This window comes from Phaseolus vulgaris, chromosome 11 (assembly GCF_000499845.2).
Source record: "Phaseolus vulgaris cultivar G19833 chromosome 11, P. vulgaris v2.0, whole genome shotgun sequence".
Taxonomy (NCBI): Eukaryota; Viridiplantae; Streptophyta; class Magnoliopsida; order Fabales; family Fabaceae; genus Phaseolus; species Phaseolus vulgaris.
Window position 1 is genome coordinate 50,464,103 of NC_023749.2, and position 17,450 is coordinate 50,481,552.

General features: G+C 30.1%; 4 non-coding genes across 4 annotated transcripts; all 4 read left to right on the forward strand.

Moving 5' to 3' along the window:
- Window positions 1-4,420: 4,420 nt before the first annotated feature.
- On the forward strand, window positions 4,421-4,617 carry LOC137812028 (U2 spliceosomal RNA). Its single transcript, XR_011081224.1, has one exon. It is a non-coding gene; the product is annotated as a U2 spliceosomal RNA (small nuclear RNA).
- An 811-nt stretch (window positions 4,618-5,428) lies between these two features.
- LOC137812011 (U2 spliceosomal RNA) lies at window positions 5,429-5,623 on the forward strand. The gene has a single exon (XR_011081223.1). It is a non-coding gene; the product is annotated as a U2 spliceosomal RNA (small nuclear RNA).
- A 3,938-nt stretch (window positions 5,624-9,561) lies between these two features.
- LOC137811989 (U2 spliceosomal RNA) lies at window positions 9,562-9,756 on the forward strand. Its single transcript, XR_011081215.1, has one exon. It is a non-coding gene; the product is annotated as a U2 spliceosomal RNA (small nuclear RNA).
- Window positions 9,757-11,950: 2,194 nt separating this feature from the next.
- On the forward strand, window positions 11,951-12,146 carry LOC137811511 (U2 spliceosomal RNA). The gene has a single exon (XR_011081093.1). It is a non-coding gene; the product is annotated as a U2 spliceosomal RNA (small nuclear RNA).
- Window positions 12,147-17,450: the final 5,304 nt, after the last annotated feature.

The following is a 17,450-nucleotide window of genomic DNA, read 5'->3' on the forward strand; positions in this document are numbered from 1 at the left end:
GGCGGCTATTTTCACTTTAAAACTACGACTTTCTAGCCGCATTCTCAAACATAGCGCTTTGTTTTAAGAATGCGACTATGAGGTAAAATTGCATTCTTAAATAAAGCGCTTTATTTAAGAATGCGACTATTTGTAATAGCCACATTCTTAAAATAAAACACTTTGTTTAAAATGCGGTTATAACAAATAGTCGCATTCTTAAATGAAGTTAATTTAAAAAATGTCATCGCGTTTTGAATGACAGTGTCTGACAGTAAAAACGCATTAAATAAAATGTCGTTGTTTTTATATTTTGTATTAGTGAAATAATATTTTATTTCAGTTGTTTCCATTCTCAAAGCCAGTTTTGCATATGATAAATCGAATTCTCATGATTGCATCAAGAAACTACTTGTACTGCGAAACTTCTTCATTTCTAGTCAACCTAGTCCATCCTAAAAAGAGAACATTTTTTAAACAAAATGTAAAATTTCTACCATGCCATCTTCTCTCATTCTGGATAGTGGACTATGCTATAACTTTTGTAGTACTAGGTTGGTTCAAATGTTGAACTTTACTCCATTTTCCTATATAAAATCTTACAAACTTTATTGGATTAATGAAGATGGGAGTATGGTTGTGAATCAACAAGTGAAAGTGAAGTGACACTTTTTGTATGACTCTATGAGAAAAAAATTTATGTGATCTAATTCCTATGGAAGCTTGTTATATTGTTAGATTGATCATGACAATTTGAGAAATTTTACCAAAATGGTGTAATCCATTTTGAAAATTACACAAATGGGCAAATGTAGAAAAAATTATGGAAATGGGCATTTTTGAGTCAAAGTTGTCAATGGTGTAGACAACATCAATTAAATCTATTAATTTGCCATTTTTTTAATTACTTGAGTTGAACTTTGTTTTTTTGTCTCGAAAATTAATACAAAAGTAACATATATTTTCCCAAGTGGGAAACCAATGCCTTGTTCTTCTTCATCAGTTAATGGATATGAAGTTGTGGAGAAATGCATGTTAGGCGTTCCCATGCCCAACACTATAAAAGCAGCGTGCAACCTCCAATATCATCCTGATTTAAGTCTATTTCGTGATCGAGCACACGATACAAAGAAGCCAATACAGCTGACTCCCAACTATAATTTCTGACGTTGTTCAAGTCAGCCAACAATAATAGATACATTAAATGTACCTTACTACTCGAAGAATCAAGCATCAATATGCTTCCAATAAGTGTTAATATGTGGGCTCGAGCATGTTGAGCAATAACATCTTCGGTTGCATGATGTGGCAGTTCCTGAAAAGTGTTGTTAAGTCAAGACAAATTAATTGCATTTCCTTTCATAGCTATAGCGAGTGGTATAAATTCGAGCAACTGCTCACACAAAGATACTAAATCACCACTAGTAATCCCGGTGACAGTCTCTCCATCAATAGGTAGACCCAATACCAATTCGTATCTTCCAATGTAACAATTGTTTCATCGAGAGGAAAGTAAAAGGTATGAGTCTCTATTCTCTACCTTTCTACTAATGTTGTAAGCAATAGTTGGTTGAAGTCAATGTTCGTAAATTGTAACAAATGTCTAGAACTAGAATGATCAATTAAGTGTTTGACTCGCTGGTCAACTATATCCTCATGCTTTAGTACCCAGATTGCATGTCTTCTGGGTCTCAATAGTCTTTCATTACCTTCCCATAGATCTTTAGTAACATGTTTATCTTTGGATCGCAATAGGAACATATTCGCGGAAAGGTGATGAGATACTATGAAATTCTAATAAGATGAATCCTGAAAATTATAATTAAAATATTCATGTTATATAATAATATAATATATAAATATTCATAAGACAAAAAAAATATTCATGCTATATAATATAAAAATATTTATAAGTAATAATATAATATAAAAATAGTCATATATAATATAATATAAAAATATTCATATTAAATATCACGGCAAAATATTCACAATACTAAAAAAAATATAATAGAAAAATATTCATAAGATGTTAAAAGAATATTCATATATAATATAATATCAAATATTCATAAGTAATAATATAATATCAAAATATTCATATATAATATAACACCAAAATATTCATAAGACTAAAATAAATATAATAGAAAAATATTCATAATATCTTAAAAAAAATCATATATAATATAATATAGAATATTCATAAGTAATAGAAAAATATAAAAATATTTATATATAATATAATATAAAATTAAATGACAATATCATACTAAATATGTAAAAAGAGAAATTACCTTTGAAGGTAAATTGACACGTCTAAGCACTTCAAGATTTTTTGGCATAACTAAAGAAACATTCCAACTCAGTGTGGTTGAATGTGAGGAGAGTAAGGGTCTATTTAAATAGGATTTGTGAATACAGTTGCAACCTCCACCCACACCAATGAATATTAAGTTTGAATTCAAACTTTGTGTGACAGAGAATCTCTAAGCATTTTTACTCAATTGTTGTACCCATATCACCAAATTAAGAATTGTTGTAGCCATGTGAGGAAAGAAATCTGAGCAAGTAACAATTGTTGTACGCATGTGATGTGAGAAAGAAAGAACGCCATGTGAGAAAATAAAGGGGTGCACGCTGTTTGAATAGAAGTTCCCAACAATGTGTGAAGCTTCTTCATTTGGTGCCCATGCAAAGTTGCCAACAATGAAGACAACTTCTTTGTTATGAACTGAGAAAAAAATAAGTGAAACAAAGTGTATCATGCGTAATAGTTTTCTATACATTAAAAAAAATGGCACATTCGTAGATTAGCTGAGAGATTTGACTTGTCATAATGAATAAAAGTTGAAATAATTATGTTAAATTATATTCAATTTAGAAACAATTTTTGTTATATAATAAGAGAGCAATGAAGCCTTGTACCTATCATTTGTTCTACTTCAATATCTCTCTTTGTTGTATCCGCGAAAATTTTTTTTGAAGAGAATGTTTGTGGGATACATTATTTTCTCCTTCCAATGTAAAGTTCAAACAAAAATCACAAAGATAATGTAGACTTTCTATATCATTTTTGTTTATCATCTTCTTTCCTCTTATTTAGGCAAGACACACACACACACACATATATATATATATATTTGTATAAGGTAATGTTATTTTTTTAAAATGCAGATGGACACGTGGAATGTCAGTAGAACATCACTAAGCCAACATGAAGAAACAATAATAAGAGGTGAAGATGGAGAGAACTACGACTTCGATTTGGATGATGAAGATCAGTTCAAGAGATCTTCTTCACAATATATTCCGTTTGACAGTCAATCCGTACATAACATTGACTGCGACCTCAATGAACACATGTCTTTCATGTCAAAGGAGGCGACATTGAATGTCATAAAACAATACCACATAAACAATGGTTACAAATTTGTTGTCATGGAATCTAAGCCAGACAGATATGTGACTCGGTGCATACATCATGATGGAGGGTGCCAATGGAGAATACGTGCATCTTTTAATATATTTCGAAGTCAATAGGAAATAAAGAAAATTGATGTACAACATAGTTTTTTGTCAACAAATCTTTCGGGATACCATATTAATTTGGACTCAACCCATATTGTGTCCATGATGTTTACTTCAATAAAAGCAAACCCTTCCGTCCCAATTAAAAACTGAATTGCAGAAATAAAAAATTTACATAACTATATTATCACATATTGAAAAACTTGATTGGGAAAACAAAAAGCAACAAAAAGCTCCTACTTTAGTGTCATAAAAATATTTTCGAATGTAATCAAAGAGTAATATTGCATTTGTGATTGGAGGGAGAGCGAATATACCCCTTCACTACCTATGCTATTTATTGTCTTTGTGATGATAAATGCTCATATCTTTTAATTGCATAAGATAATTGAATTTTATACTTGAACTGCATCAGTCTCACAAAACTTTATTTATCCATATTTTTATTTAATTACTAAATATATAAGTATATTTATTTTTTAATTTTTAAAATGAGAAATTTCACATATATGCCACCTACAAAAAAAAAAGAAAAAAAATCTTTTCTTAAAAGAAAACTTAATTTAATATTTCTCAATCCTTACAACAATCACAGGGGTGAATAAACTCCCTTTATGTTCCATATAACAAGTTTTATCTATAATTATTAGTGTTCTATATAAAATTTGAATAACACAGCTAAACTAATAAGTCTTTTTTAAGTGGTTATGTTAGAGATGTAATTTGGATTCTATCTTCCCTCTTAGGATTGAGTCAAGACATTTCATCCATACTTTGTGATATTCAAACAAGTTATCAGGTGACTGTGTTTGAAGTGTTTCAACCATCTCCCAGTTCCCACATTTGTCAGGACTCTGACAAGTAACTGGGGTTGAGACAATAAAAGCTCAACACTTACAATGTTAGAATCATACCTTTCTCGGCCTTTTGGCTAAGATCAAGTGTAGTATCTGTTCTTATCAGTTTAATATCTGATATATGAACCATTGGTTCATACGATATTAAATTTATTTTTTTCTGAGAGAGGGTCAACTGCAGTAGCTTGCTACTCAGACTCTCAAGCATCACTCTTGTTTTGCACTATTGCAAGAGCTTGGTGCATCTCACTAAAACAGTCCAATTTTCTTTTTCTACTACTGCAATGAGTTCTGAATGCTAACAAGGTAATATCATGAAAAGTTCAATTTCAAATACAATATCATGAAAGAAATAAGCATAGACAAATTTTGTGAATACTAGAAATTGCAGAGCAGGAGGATGCTTTCATTTATATATTTTATCATCTCATTCATGAGTAGCTGCAGAGAGAATAAGGTTTGTAAACATTTTGACCCCATTACTCAGATTTTGGTAACCAGACAAGAAAAAATAACACTTTTTTTTTTCAGAAGACTTAGCCTAATGCCAACAAAAAGTACATGAATTACCATGCCTAACTATTAGACTTTTCACAAAATTCATTCTAGCTATATTTAACAAACTCTTCGTCAGGCTCATCGTTTGATTGCAAGTCTTTCCATCCTATGAGGTGTACCTATTCTTATGCATGAGGTTCAATATATTTCCAAAGTTCATCCTCATCATAAAAATGTGAACTCTGAGAAAACAGGGTTGTTATCTCTCACTTTTGTATTATTCGAGATTGTTACAAATAACTAGCATGACCTTTTTTGTTTTTGAGAAAATATTGAACAAACCGCTTCAAGTTTGTCATGTTTCTGTCTGTGGCTGATTTGTTGGACGAAAACTGTCTCCTTCAAATTTTGAGGCAATTGTAATCAAACTTAAAATGTATGGAAGTTTATACAATTATTTTGACCCTGATTCTTAAAGCATCTTATTCTTCGGACAAAGTTTGGGAGAGTCTGTAAGAAGATGGAGCTCACATATAAGAAGAAAATACTACATTATACAAATCATACCTTTCTTTGCCTTTTGGCTAAGATCAAGTGTAGTATCATTGATTCAAACGATATTAAATTTAGTTTTTTGAGGGAGAGTGTTCACCTATAATTTATTTTTTTAGGGAGAGTGTCCACCTACAATAGCTTGCTATAGGGACTCTTAGGCATTTCTCCTGTCTTGCACTAATGCAAGAGCTGGTGCATCCCACCCTAAGAATCCCACCCTAAGAAAGTTAAAAATGTGTACGTATGAGTCTTCCTGATTGTATGGATTAATGGATACGTATGAGTCTTCCTGATTGTACGGATTTATGGGTCTACGTATCTATATAGATCCGGGATTGTACGAATTTATGGGTCTACGTATCTATATAGATCCTGTTTGTTTATGGATTATGGATTAATTGTGAGGTGGTGGATGGATCTGCGTATCTATATAGATCCTATTTGATTATGGATTAATTGTGAGGTGGTGGGTAGGATTTGGCAGCTGTGTGATTTGCGGCTTGATAGGAAAATCTTGGTAACTGTGTGATTATAATCTGAAATTTTTATCAGACATTCGTCACTGTGTCTAGTTTGTTTTTTTTTGTGTGGGTGAATACTCATTTGTTTGACCTGAAATTTGTCGCGTTTTGTCCTAAATTCAGTGGAGATTCTTACATGGATCTTTAGGAAAATGTATTTTGGGAGAATTTTTCAGAAATTTTCGAGCAAACCAAGGCTATTCTGATTTCAGAAATTTCTACCAAAACTTGTGAAATTTCGCCCTACTTTCTGCAATTTTTATTCTGCGTCCGTATTGCGCTGAAAAATTCACACAAGTACTTTCATATGTTGCTTGCACCCAGGTAAGGAGGCACGTCCATAAATGAATCACAAAAAGAAGATACGGGAAAGAAAAGCAGAAAGTTTTGATTTCGGAAAACCGAGTATCAAATTACTGCGCCTTACTCCATGTGAGTTTTGGTATCAAATTTTTACTAGAGGTTCGTCACCGTGTCTATTGAGTTTTGGCCGAGATTTGAGCCTCAGATTCGTCCCGCAAGATTGACAATAAATTTTTTATTCATCACTGTCAGGGTTGAAAGGAAGGTTCTTTTGAGTGAGAAACTGTTTGATTTTTTTCGTGGGTGAATACTCATCCGTTTAACCTGAAATTTGTTGCGTTTTGTCTCAAATTCAGTGGAGATTCTTACGTTGAATTTAAGGAAAAAAAATATTTCTGGAGAATTTTTCAAAAATTTTCGTGCAAACCAAGGCTATCCTCTACCAAAACTTGTGAAATTTCGCTCTACTTTCTGCAGTTTTTATTCTATGTGTGTATTGCATTTTTAAAATTCACACAAGTACTTTCATATGTTGTTTGCACTCAAGTAAGGAGGCACGTTCATAAACGAATCACAAAAAGAAGAGACGGGGAAGAAAAGCCAGGACATTTTGTTTTCGGAAAACTAGTTTTGTTAACTCTTGGTCTGAGACTTACTGTGCCTGACTCCTTGGGTGCTTTGGTCTGCAATTTTTTGCGTTTTGTCCCAAATTCAGTGGAGATTCTTACGTGGAATTTTAGGAAAAAACTATTTCGGGAGAATTTTTCAAAAAATTTCGTCCAAACTAAGACTATCCTCTACCAAAACTTGTGAAATTTCGCCATACTTTCTACAATTTTTATTCTGCTTCCGTATTGTGCTGAAAAAATTCACACAAGTACTTTCATATGTTATTTGCACCCAGGTAAGGAGGCATGTCCATAAATGAATCACAAAAAGAAGATACAGGGAAGAAAAACTAGGACGTTTTATTTTCGGAAAACCAGTTTTGTTCAGTCTCGGTTTGGGACTTATTGCGGCTTACTCCTTGTGAGTTTGGTCTGAAATTTTTACTAGATGTTTTGGCTGAGATTTCAACACGTGGATAATATGGGTATAAATAAACAATAAGTATAAAAATAGTTGCTTTTCGTATTATGAATATGGCTTCTGTGTATCCTTTAGTGTTGAAGGTATCACACTGTATTGAAAGCATAATGCAAGTTAACACTTGATGGTGCACACGTCCATGGAGTTAAAGGGTGAAATATGAAATATGCGTGACAGAGACAGGCACAAGGTAACAAAATGGAAACAATAAACGGTACAATCCAGAGCAAAATGTTGGCAACTAAGAATTTTGTGATCATATACATCCGCTGATATAGGGTTGGATTCAACATATTACAAATTGAGAATATGCAGTTCACTTCTTTTGCTTTGCTGCAGAACTACTCTTCCACTATGGCCACTGTTGGATTTTGTATTAGCTCATCAGAATGCAAGATTTATCACTGTTGGGTATACATATAGCGAAAACATAAGCAAAAGTAAAAAAGAAAACAAACTAACATAGCTTTGGCTAACTAACCATCAAGATGGTCTAGACAACTTGCTAACAGGTTAGACGTCTGATATAAAACAAGACAGTCTAAATGGTTTATCTACTAGACGATCTCATAAGAATAAACAAACTAAACGACTTGATATTTAGACAGTCTACACAAACAAACACACTAAAGGGTCTAATGAAAAACCGTCCACACAAAGACTAGATAGTTTAACTAAAGACTGTCTACAAAAGACTAGACTAGACAATTTAAGAGAAAATTATTTATAAGCAGCACACAACACAAAGTTTATCAACTCCCCTCTGTTTTGAGACTTTCACCAAAACCAGTGTCTGAACCTTTGTTGTTAGGTATTTCTGTTTTTGTATTCTTCAGAAAATAACAAAATAAGTGTTTTACACCAGACTAAAAAACAATGTAAGGATGTTAACCACCTCCCACAAAACTAAGTTACAAAACTTGGACACAACAATTTCAAATTAAATACTAAATCCCCAGTGATACTGAGAAAAAAGGCAACATGGAAACATCATTAAAGTTCAGTTTCCAATTCGATATCACTGAGACTATAAATGTTCGTATGTAATTCTTCAGTGATAACAGCAAAATTCATCTTATTATGAAATTATTCATCTTGTTATGAAATGACAATATAAATACTTTTGTGAATACTAGAGAATTGCATAAAATGATCACAATACAAGATTTTAACAGTTTCAAACATTTAATCTTAATACCGACAGTAGAGCAAAAACTAGGATGTTTTGTCTTTCCCAAATTAATTAAATTATTCTATATTTCATAAAAAATGCAAACTTTATGTAATTATGCCCCACACCCCAAGGAAAATGAAACAACAAATTGTTTATAAATTCACTGAAAAGGTGTCAGATCGCTGAGTTGGGTTACTCCAGCTTGTGACACAAGTGGGAGCATCATTGTGATGGAACAACATTGAGACTTGCCTTGGTTGGGCTGTGTATGCAATATGTTGGCCTGCCCATTCCAAGTTGAGAGTAGAGTCCGGGACTTTAGTGAAAACTACGGTCTCTTGGCTCTTAGAGAGGAGGGCATAGCGTGAGGCTGGTTTCACAGAGCAGTGATCCCTCCACTGTTGGGAGTGGGAGGTGAGTCTATTCTGCTTGGACCATCACTTTTAATTTTTTATGCTATAGTATGAAAGCTGATCAATTGTGGAATGCTATAATTCTGCTATAGTATGCCTGGTTAGCCTAGTTTGCTTGGACCATTACTTTTTTTTTTTCTCGGTTCTGTTGTAAAAGAATAATAACAGTTTTTTTTTTCAGAAGACTTAGACGACTAACTAGTAACTTTTCACAAAATCCATTTTTCTCTAAATTGTAAACACAACATACACAAGTAGAACGTTTGATAAACAAGTCTTCCATCCTATGAGGTGAGTTTCAATATATTTCTACACTTCATCCTCATCATATACATGTAAACTCTAAACTCTGAGAAAACAGTTGTCATATTAAAAGACATTGTTACAAATAACTGGCATGACTTTTTCTTTGTTTGTGAGAAGATATTAAACAAACAGTTTAAGTTTCCCATGTTTCTGTGCCTGATTTGTTGGACGAAAGCTGTCTCCTGTCAATTTGAAGCATTCAAAACCATAAAATTATTTTGGTCTTCCAGCATCCTTGAAACATCTTAGTCAAATGCAAAGATCCACATTTATTTGGACTCTGACAAGAAGATGAACTCGGAATATAAAAGCAGATTACTTACATGATGCAAATCATACCTTTCTCGGCCTTTTGACTAAGATCAAGTGTAGTATCTGTTCTTATCAGTTTAATATCTGATATGTGGACCATTGGTTCACATGGTATTAAATTAATCTTTTGAGGGAGAGTGTCCATTACAATAGCTTGCTATTGGGACTCTTATGCATGACTCTTGTTTTGCACTATAGCAGGAGTCTATGCAGCCCACCCAAAACAGTTTAACAATTTTTGTAAGGATATTTTATGGAAACAGTTTGACAATTTGTGTAAAAATGTTTATCTTGTTGGCTCTTTCCCCTTTCTCCTTAGATTTGTTTTTAAATGTCTACACTGGTAAGGAAATTCTTGTGTCTCAGAATGAAACAGCAATGTACTTATTACTATACTCGCAGCCTTTTTTGTCAGTTATGTTCTCACAGCTGGAAAAAAGGAAGCAAAAATGTCAGTATAATCTCTGTCAATGGTGCCAAATTGCAGGTGAGTTGCAACAGGGGGCACTAAGATGATGGAACAGCACTGTGGCTGCAATAAGTTGACTTGCCTACTTAGTTTTTTCTCATGTTTTGAAGTCTTATCTTTATTTGTTTACACTATTAATTTTCATAACATGCTTTATTGAGATGTCAGGGTAAGCCTAACAACCCACAGCAAAAAAATTATGTTTGGAATGCCATTAATAGGATTCTCTTACTTGAAAGCTGTGCCTTACTATTGAATATAAATCTGATTTATCAAGAAGTTGTAGGCATGTTTATGTGCTGCAAACTCAAGAATCAATGCGTGTAATAAAATTCAACTTTGTCATTACTTCTAATGGGAGGGAGATGCTTTACAGTTAGTTTGAAAGAACCATTCTGTGTAGGTACTTCAGGTAACCTTCATTATATGTTGTTTAATAAGATCTGGCTTGAAAAGATTAGGTTAAAGTTTCTCTTCACCTTTTAAGAGGTTGTCTTGACCCTTTTAAATATAGCCCCTGAGGTAATGTTGTGTGTACTCAATAAATTTTTAAATTTTTCCTTCAACCTTTTTCTATTTAGTTTTTCTCTTTTACATGTATAATATATTTTTCATTAGTAATTTGACCACAACTTGTGAATCTCTACAAAAGAAGAAAGAAAAAGAGATGGAGAAAAAAAATATAACTGCTTAAAGTTATATTTGTTGCTTGTGTTTTCAACAATGATGAATCTGAATTGAACATTGCTAGTATTGTAACATAGTAGTTCAATTGTAGTTGAAATTCTAATTTGAGATAAAATTCAATTTCAATAATTTCAAATAAAAATCCAATTTCAATGGTAAGACCTGTTAATCAAATTCAATTCAAAATCCTAATGAAATTACAAATCCAATTTCAAATTCCAAATCTAATATATCACTGTGAAAGCTGCATATTATGCCAATTCCATATGAAAAGTGAAATTCAACTATAAGTCAAAGTTTGAATAAAAAAGGTATGAAAAATCGAAGATAAATATTACATTGAAGGAAAAAAAACTGTTCCATTTGAAAGCTACAATGTTTCCCCAGAACATCAGAATGAGTGAATAATGGGAAGTACTTGTGAAAAAGAATGATAACAATTACAATAAATATAAATCTCAAAATACATATCAATTGGATTTGTGTTTATTTATAAAACCATTTGCATTTAGTTTAATTCTATAAACTCATTTTACTCATTGTTTGTGTTTAGATTATTTACTGACTCTCATGTGTCATTTTTTTTTCTATCATGTTTAATTCTTTCTTCATAGTGTTAATCCACTTCTCATCACTTTCAGCTTCTTCAAATTCAGCAAGTTTTAAAGTCGAGGGCAAAGTGTGAGGCTGGTTTTAAATTGCTGGAAGATACTCTTTTTTTATATTATCATCTCATTAATGAGTAGCTGCAGAGAGAACAAGTTATGTAAACCTTTTAGCCATTGCAATTTCATTTTTAAAAAATTAATTACTCAAATCTCGATGATGTTAGAAAAGTAAAATAACACTTTTTTTCCAAAGACATGAATTACCATGACTGATTATTGGACTTTTCACCAAATTCATTCTTCTCTAAACTTCAAACACAGCATAAGAAATCAACAAAACTGTGACAGTAGAATTGTACATTCTAGCTATATTAACAAACTCTTCATCACTAGTCACACGAGACTCAACAAACATCTTCAAGTTTGTCATATTTTTGTCTGTGGCTGAATTGTTGGACGAAAGCTGTCTTCTACAAATGTTGAAGCATTCATAATCAAACTTAAAATGTATGGAAGTTTATAAAGTTATTTCTACCTTCCCACATTCTTGAAGCATCCTATTCAACTGACAGAGTTCCACATTGTCAGGAGTCTGTCAAGAAGATGGAGCTCACAGTATAAGAACAGAATACTTCCATGATACAAATCATACCTTTCTCGGCCTTTTGGCTAAGATCAAGTGTAGTATCTGTTCTTATCAGTTTAATATCTGATATGTGAATCATTGATTCACACGATATTAAATTTATTTTTTGAGGGAAAGTGTCCATTACAATAGCTTGCTATTGGGACTCTTATGCATGGCTCTTGTTTTGCACTGTTGCAAGAGTCTTGTGCATCCCACTAATATCAGTTCAATATTTTATTATTTTTTATTTTTATTGCTTACAAAATTAGTGTCTCCAATAAGATCAGATCAATTTCTTATAATCTTGAGTTTATATTTTGCCATTATTTCTGTATGGTTCTTATATTTCAATTAGTTTATGATATTAAGTGATAGTCTTTAAAGAACCCATTCAAATAGTTTCTGATAACCCATTTGCTCGAAAATGTTTTTTAAGAAATGCACCAATTTATGGAATGTTCAAAGAGTGCTAGTTTGACATTGTGCATAAATATTGAAAGTTCAATGTGCATGACATATATATCTATGCAGAATGTTTGGCATGATGCATAAATAAATATTGAATATGTTCAGTGTGTATTGCATATAAGGGCGTCAAAATCTCCGACATGGAAACATCATAAAAGTTTCTATCCGTAATTCTTTACTTGTATCAGAAGAATTCATCTTATTATGAAATGAAATGGTAACTGCCATATACAGTATTTTAACAGTTTCAAACATTTAATCACTTTGTACCAGATCTTAGGATACAAATTAAGATCTTGTCTTCCTCAAATACATCCAACTACCCTATATTTCATACAAATGTAAAAAAACATTTTTCAAAATTGAATGGTTAGTTCCACAGCAAACTTTATGCTAATTATATCCCACATCAGAAAGAAAATAAAACAAAAGTGTCTTTATAGCTTCACTGACAAGGTGTCAGATCGCTGAGCTGGGTTACTCCAGCTTGTGACCCAAGTGGGAGCATCAATGTGATGGAACAACACTCAGACTTGCTGGGTTGGGCTGTGTTTGCAATATGCTGGCCTGCCCATTCCAAGTTGAGAGTTGAGTCTGGTGACCTTGGTGAAGACTAAGGTCTCTTAGCTCTTAGAGTGGAGGGCACAGCGTGAGGCTGGTTTCACAGAGCAGCGACCACCTCCCACTCCCAACAGTGGAGGGATCACAGGCTGCTGCACTCATAGCTCAGAATGGCCTGGTGACTCTATAATGCTTGGACCATCACTTTTTTTAAGCTAAAAATGTGAATTTTGGAGCATTGCTCTTCGGCAAGAACCTTGTTCCCAATGAAGTTAGAATATGTGTTGACTGTTTTTTTTAAGTATGTCTTCAAATATGACTTTGAAGTAATTTAAGTTTTGCAACAATAGAAAAATTTTTGGTCAAACGTTAGACACTTAAGAGATATATTTCAAATGTTAAGTTTTCATAACAATTACCTATCAAATATTAGAGATATACTTTAAATCTGTCAAGTTTACAATAACAATGACCTATAATTGGATGAAATGACCATTTTTCATTTTCAGTGTGATAGTTTTGTTAAACTATCCTTTTAATTGAGATGAAATCATTATTTTTAATTTTCAGTTTAGAAATGGTAGTTTTGTTAAATTTTTTTATTGGTCATATGTTGTGTTTGTTTGTCTGATTTAGACTGGTCATTTATGTTTGTCTATTCTGATTTTTTAGACTTGCATATTCAATCTACATGTGTTAATCACTGTATTTTTCACACTTAACATCCAACCTCCATTATTTTTTTTTATGATTTCTCTTTTTTGCAATGTGGGACATGTTAGTTGGATTTTTTACTCATTTCTCTATATCACATGGCAATTCATTGTCTATACTCATGAGCAGATGAATATATCTTTTAATTATTTTTATTTCATTTATTCTCTACACTTCTTTAACTAAGTTGAGCACTTTGATGCTATGTATTACAGATCCGGACGCAAAAATACGTATAATTTCTAAAATGTAGGACACAGAAACATGAATCTATATTATGAATTATATAAATTGACAATAAAGATTTACGTGCACAATTATGTTCTAGATTATTTTTTGGAGTTGAAAGATGTTTTTCATGGTTCACAAGGATTTGTTTTTTATTTTTATAATCATAATAAAAATTTATACAATAAGTTTGAGTTTTTTTAGAAAATTAATGTATTTTTTCTTTTTAAAATTGTGTTAGAATTGTAATAGAATTGTCAGAAATCCAACAAATACTTTTTGAATTTGACACTTTACGGATACGTGTCCTACAAGTGTCATATGAGTGTCGATGTTTAATACGAGTATCCGACACCGACACACCATTTAAGAGGAGTTCCCGAACTTCATAGCTTGTATGTCTATGAATCTTTCACTACCAGAGTGTTGTTTCTTTAGATATTTCCAAAGCTTTTTGAAAAATTTGAAATTCATAATTTTCGTAAAAATAATTTTTGACAAAAAGATAAAACAATTTTTTGTCTTTTCCTGTCTTCCTAGACAAATTTAGTTTTATATCATTATAGTTATTTATATTTTATTAAAACGAAATAACACAATCAAATAATTTATTTTGACATATTCTAAAATATATAAATTACCTCAATATATATATATATATAACATATCAAACAATTTCGTATCAATTGAAAATTTTATATATAACCTATGCAATAAAAGCTTTAAATCCAAAACTAAATTAAAAAAAAAACTTAAATTTATAAAAAATTAAATATTATAATATTTAATATAAGTTATATAGGTGAATGTAATCTTGTGTATGAAAGTGTAGTCTTACGTTTGTGCGTGGTTCCTCGTAATGTTGTTGCGTGTTGATGTTGTTGTTGATGAGGAAATCATTGTCCATTCATGCTAACTTTCCAAATATATATTACCTTTTCTCCCTAATTTCCTTCCAAATTCAGTTTCTTACTCATCTCAAAATCACTTTTATTTTTACCATTATACTCCTTCTCACCAACTTACCATTTCAATACCACAAAAACCAGCTTGAAAACTGCTCAAACAAATCATTTTCCTAAGAATTTTCTAAACACCTTAGGAAAAATAAAATAATAAAATTATTTACAAGTTAGCAAGGGAAATAATTTACAAAAAATCTTATTTTAAAAATGACTTTTAACTCCTGTAAATGTATCAATCAATTTTACTATATGATTCTTTTAAATTTTTATACTGTAAATATTTATGGAAAAAACTATCCAAATAAATTACTATAAAAATAATTAAATAAATTTTATTTTTATTAATATATTTTATTTTATTATTTTATTCTTTACATTTTGTAACTATTTTTTTAAATTCAATTAACTATTTATAATAAAAATTACCTATAATAAAATTATAAAAACAATTTATTTTATAATTATTTTATTAATAAACTTAATGAAAGAATTTATTTTAATAGGTAAATTACTTTTTTATTTTTTATTATCATAGAAAAGTGTACATATATATATATATAATATTACGGGTGACACACACTATTTCACCTTATATGTGTATATAATTAATAGTATCATTATCATGAATATATAATTAATTAAACTTATGTATAAAATTCACAACATATTAACATTATAAGTTATATATGTGGTTTGAGTGAGTTACTTTCGGTTGAGCAACTTTGTCTAACTAGGAATAGACTTTTTTTCGCTTAAGCAATATTATATATATTACTTGAATATTTTCAAAAAACAAAGAAGAAAATCAATAAAAATATCAACCATTTAATGAAAATTTGTAATATCTTGATTATTGAAAGAACATTGAAAGAAAGTAAATAAGTAAGACGACTCATAAACACTTCATTGATAATTATTAAATAAAATTTTAATGAAGTTAGAAACACTTCATTTTCCAAATATAATTATAAAATAATCAAATAAATAACTAAAATAAAATTAAAAACACTAAATAAATAATTATAATTATAAACTTAACAAACAAATAAATATAATAAGGTTAAACAAAGATAATTATAAAATAAATAACTTTAGTAATTATAATTAAACACTAAAATAAAACTTTAGTAATTCCGAATTTTTTCCAAAACCCTCTCTCTCTCTCAACGCAATTAATTCCTTTTCACTTTTCCTCTCGTAAATTTTTTTCTTTTTTTATTTATTTTAAATATTTTTACTAATAAAGAAGATATTTTTTTTCATCCTATATATATAAGTACAAATTTATTTTTTATTTATAAAAAATATATTTTTTCATACTTATCCCATCCAATCAAATGAAGAGAACTTTTTATCTCTTCCTACGTATATATAAAATTGCATTTTTTTTTTTTTTCTTAATACTTTTTTTTTTACTTTTTTTGTTGGTCTTATAATATTTTGGAAAAAATATTAAATTATCTAAAAATAATATCATTTAATACTTTGTATTTAAAAAATCTTACATTGTAAATTTTGAAACATTACAATATAAATTTTTAATACTATCAATTATAAAAAAATTATAATAAATATGCATTATGTAGGAATGCAATAATTATGATAAAAAATTAGTTTATTTCTACGTCTTGAAGGCTTAATCATGCAAAATTCAATTTTTATATTGAATAGGAATTGTTTAAAAAATAATAATTAAAGGTTAACATTTTAAGTTACGTTTAATATATAAGTTAAAATTTTAATTACTTAGTAATTCATTTTATAAATCTTATAATCGTGGAGACGTTGAAGAGAGGTTACAAGTCTTATTGTTTCTAAAATTGAAGATACTTGTTTCTAAAAAAAAAAAACGTTTTGATCCATTTTAAAATAATTACTTTAAAATATTTTGCTTGGACACTTATACGAACACATATATGATACGGATACGGACACAAACACGGACACGGACACAAAGATATGTATAATCTTTAAAATGTAGGACACGAGGACACAAATTTATATATTATATAAATATGAATTATATAAATTGACAATAAAGATTTATGTGCACAAATATGTTCCAGATTTTTTGTGGAGGAGAAAGATGTTTTTTCATAACTGGTTCAAAATGATTTGTTTCTTATTTTTATAATCATAATAAAATTTTATACAATAAATTTGAATTTTTAAAAAATTAATATTTTTTTTCTTTTAAAATTATGTTAGAATCGTGCTAGAATTATCAGAAATCCAACAAATATTTTTTGAATTAGACACTTTATGGATACGTGTCCTACGAGTGTCGGTGTCCGATATGTGTATCCGACACCAACACACCATTTAGGAGGAGTGTCTAAGCTTCATAGTCTCTCGATAAGAACTTTTTGAATTTTTACTTTGATTATTGACATTATAATTTAATTAAAAAATAAAAATATATCTTATTAATGTTAGGGGTAAATTAAAAAAATATAAATTTTTGTCCCATTAAAATTAGACTAATTTAAGAAAAGAGAGAATAACTTTAATTTACATTCTCTTTCTAATATTTTTTTTCATTATTAATTAAAATTTATTTGAAACCAAAAGGGTGACAAAGTGG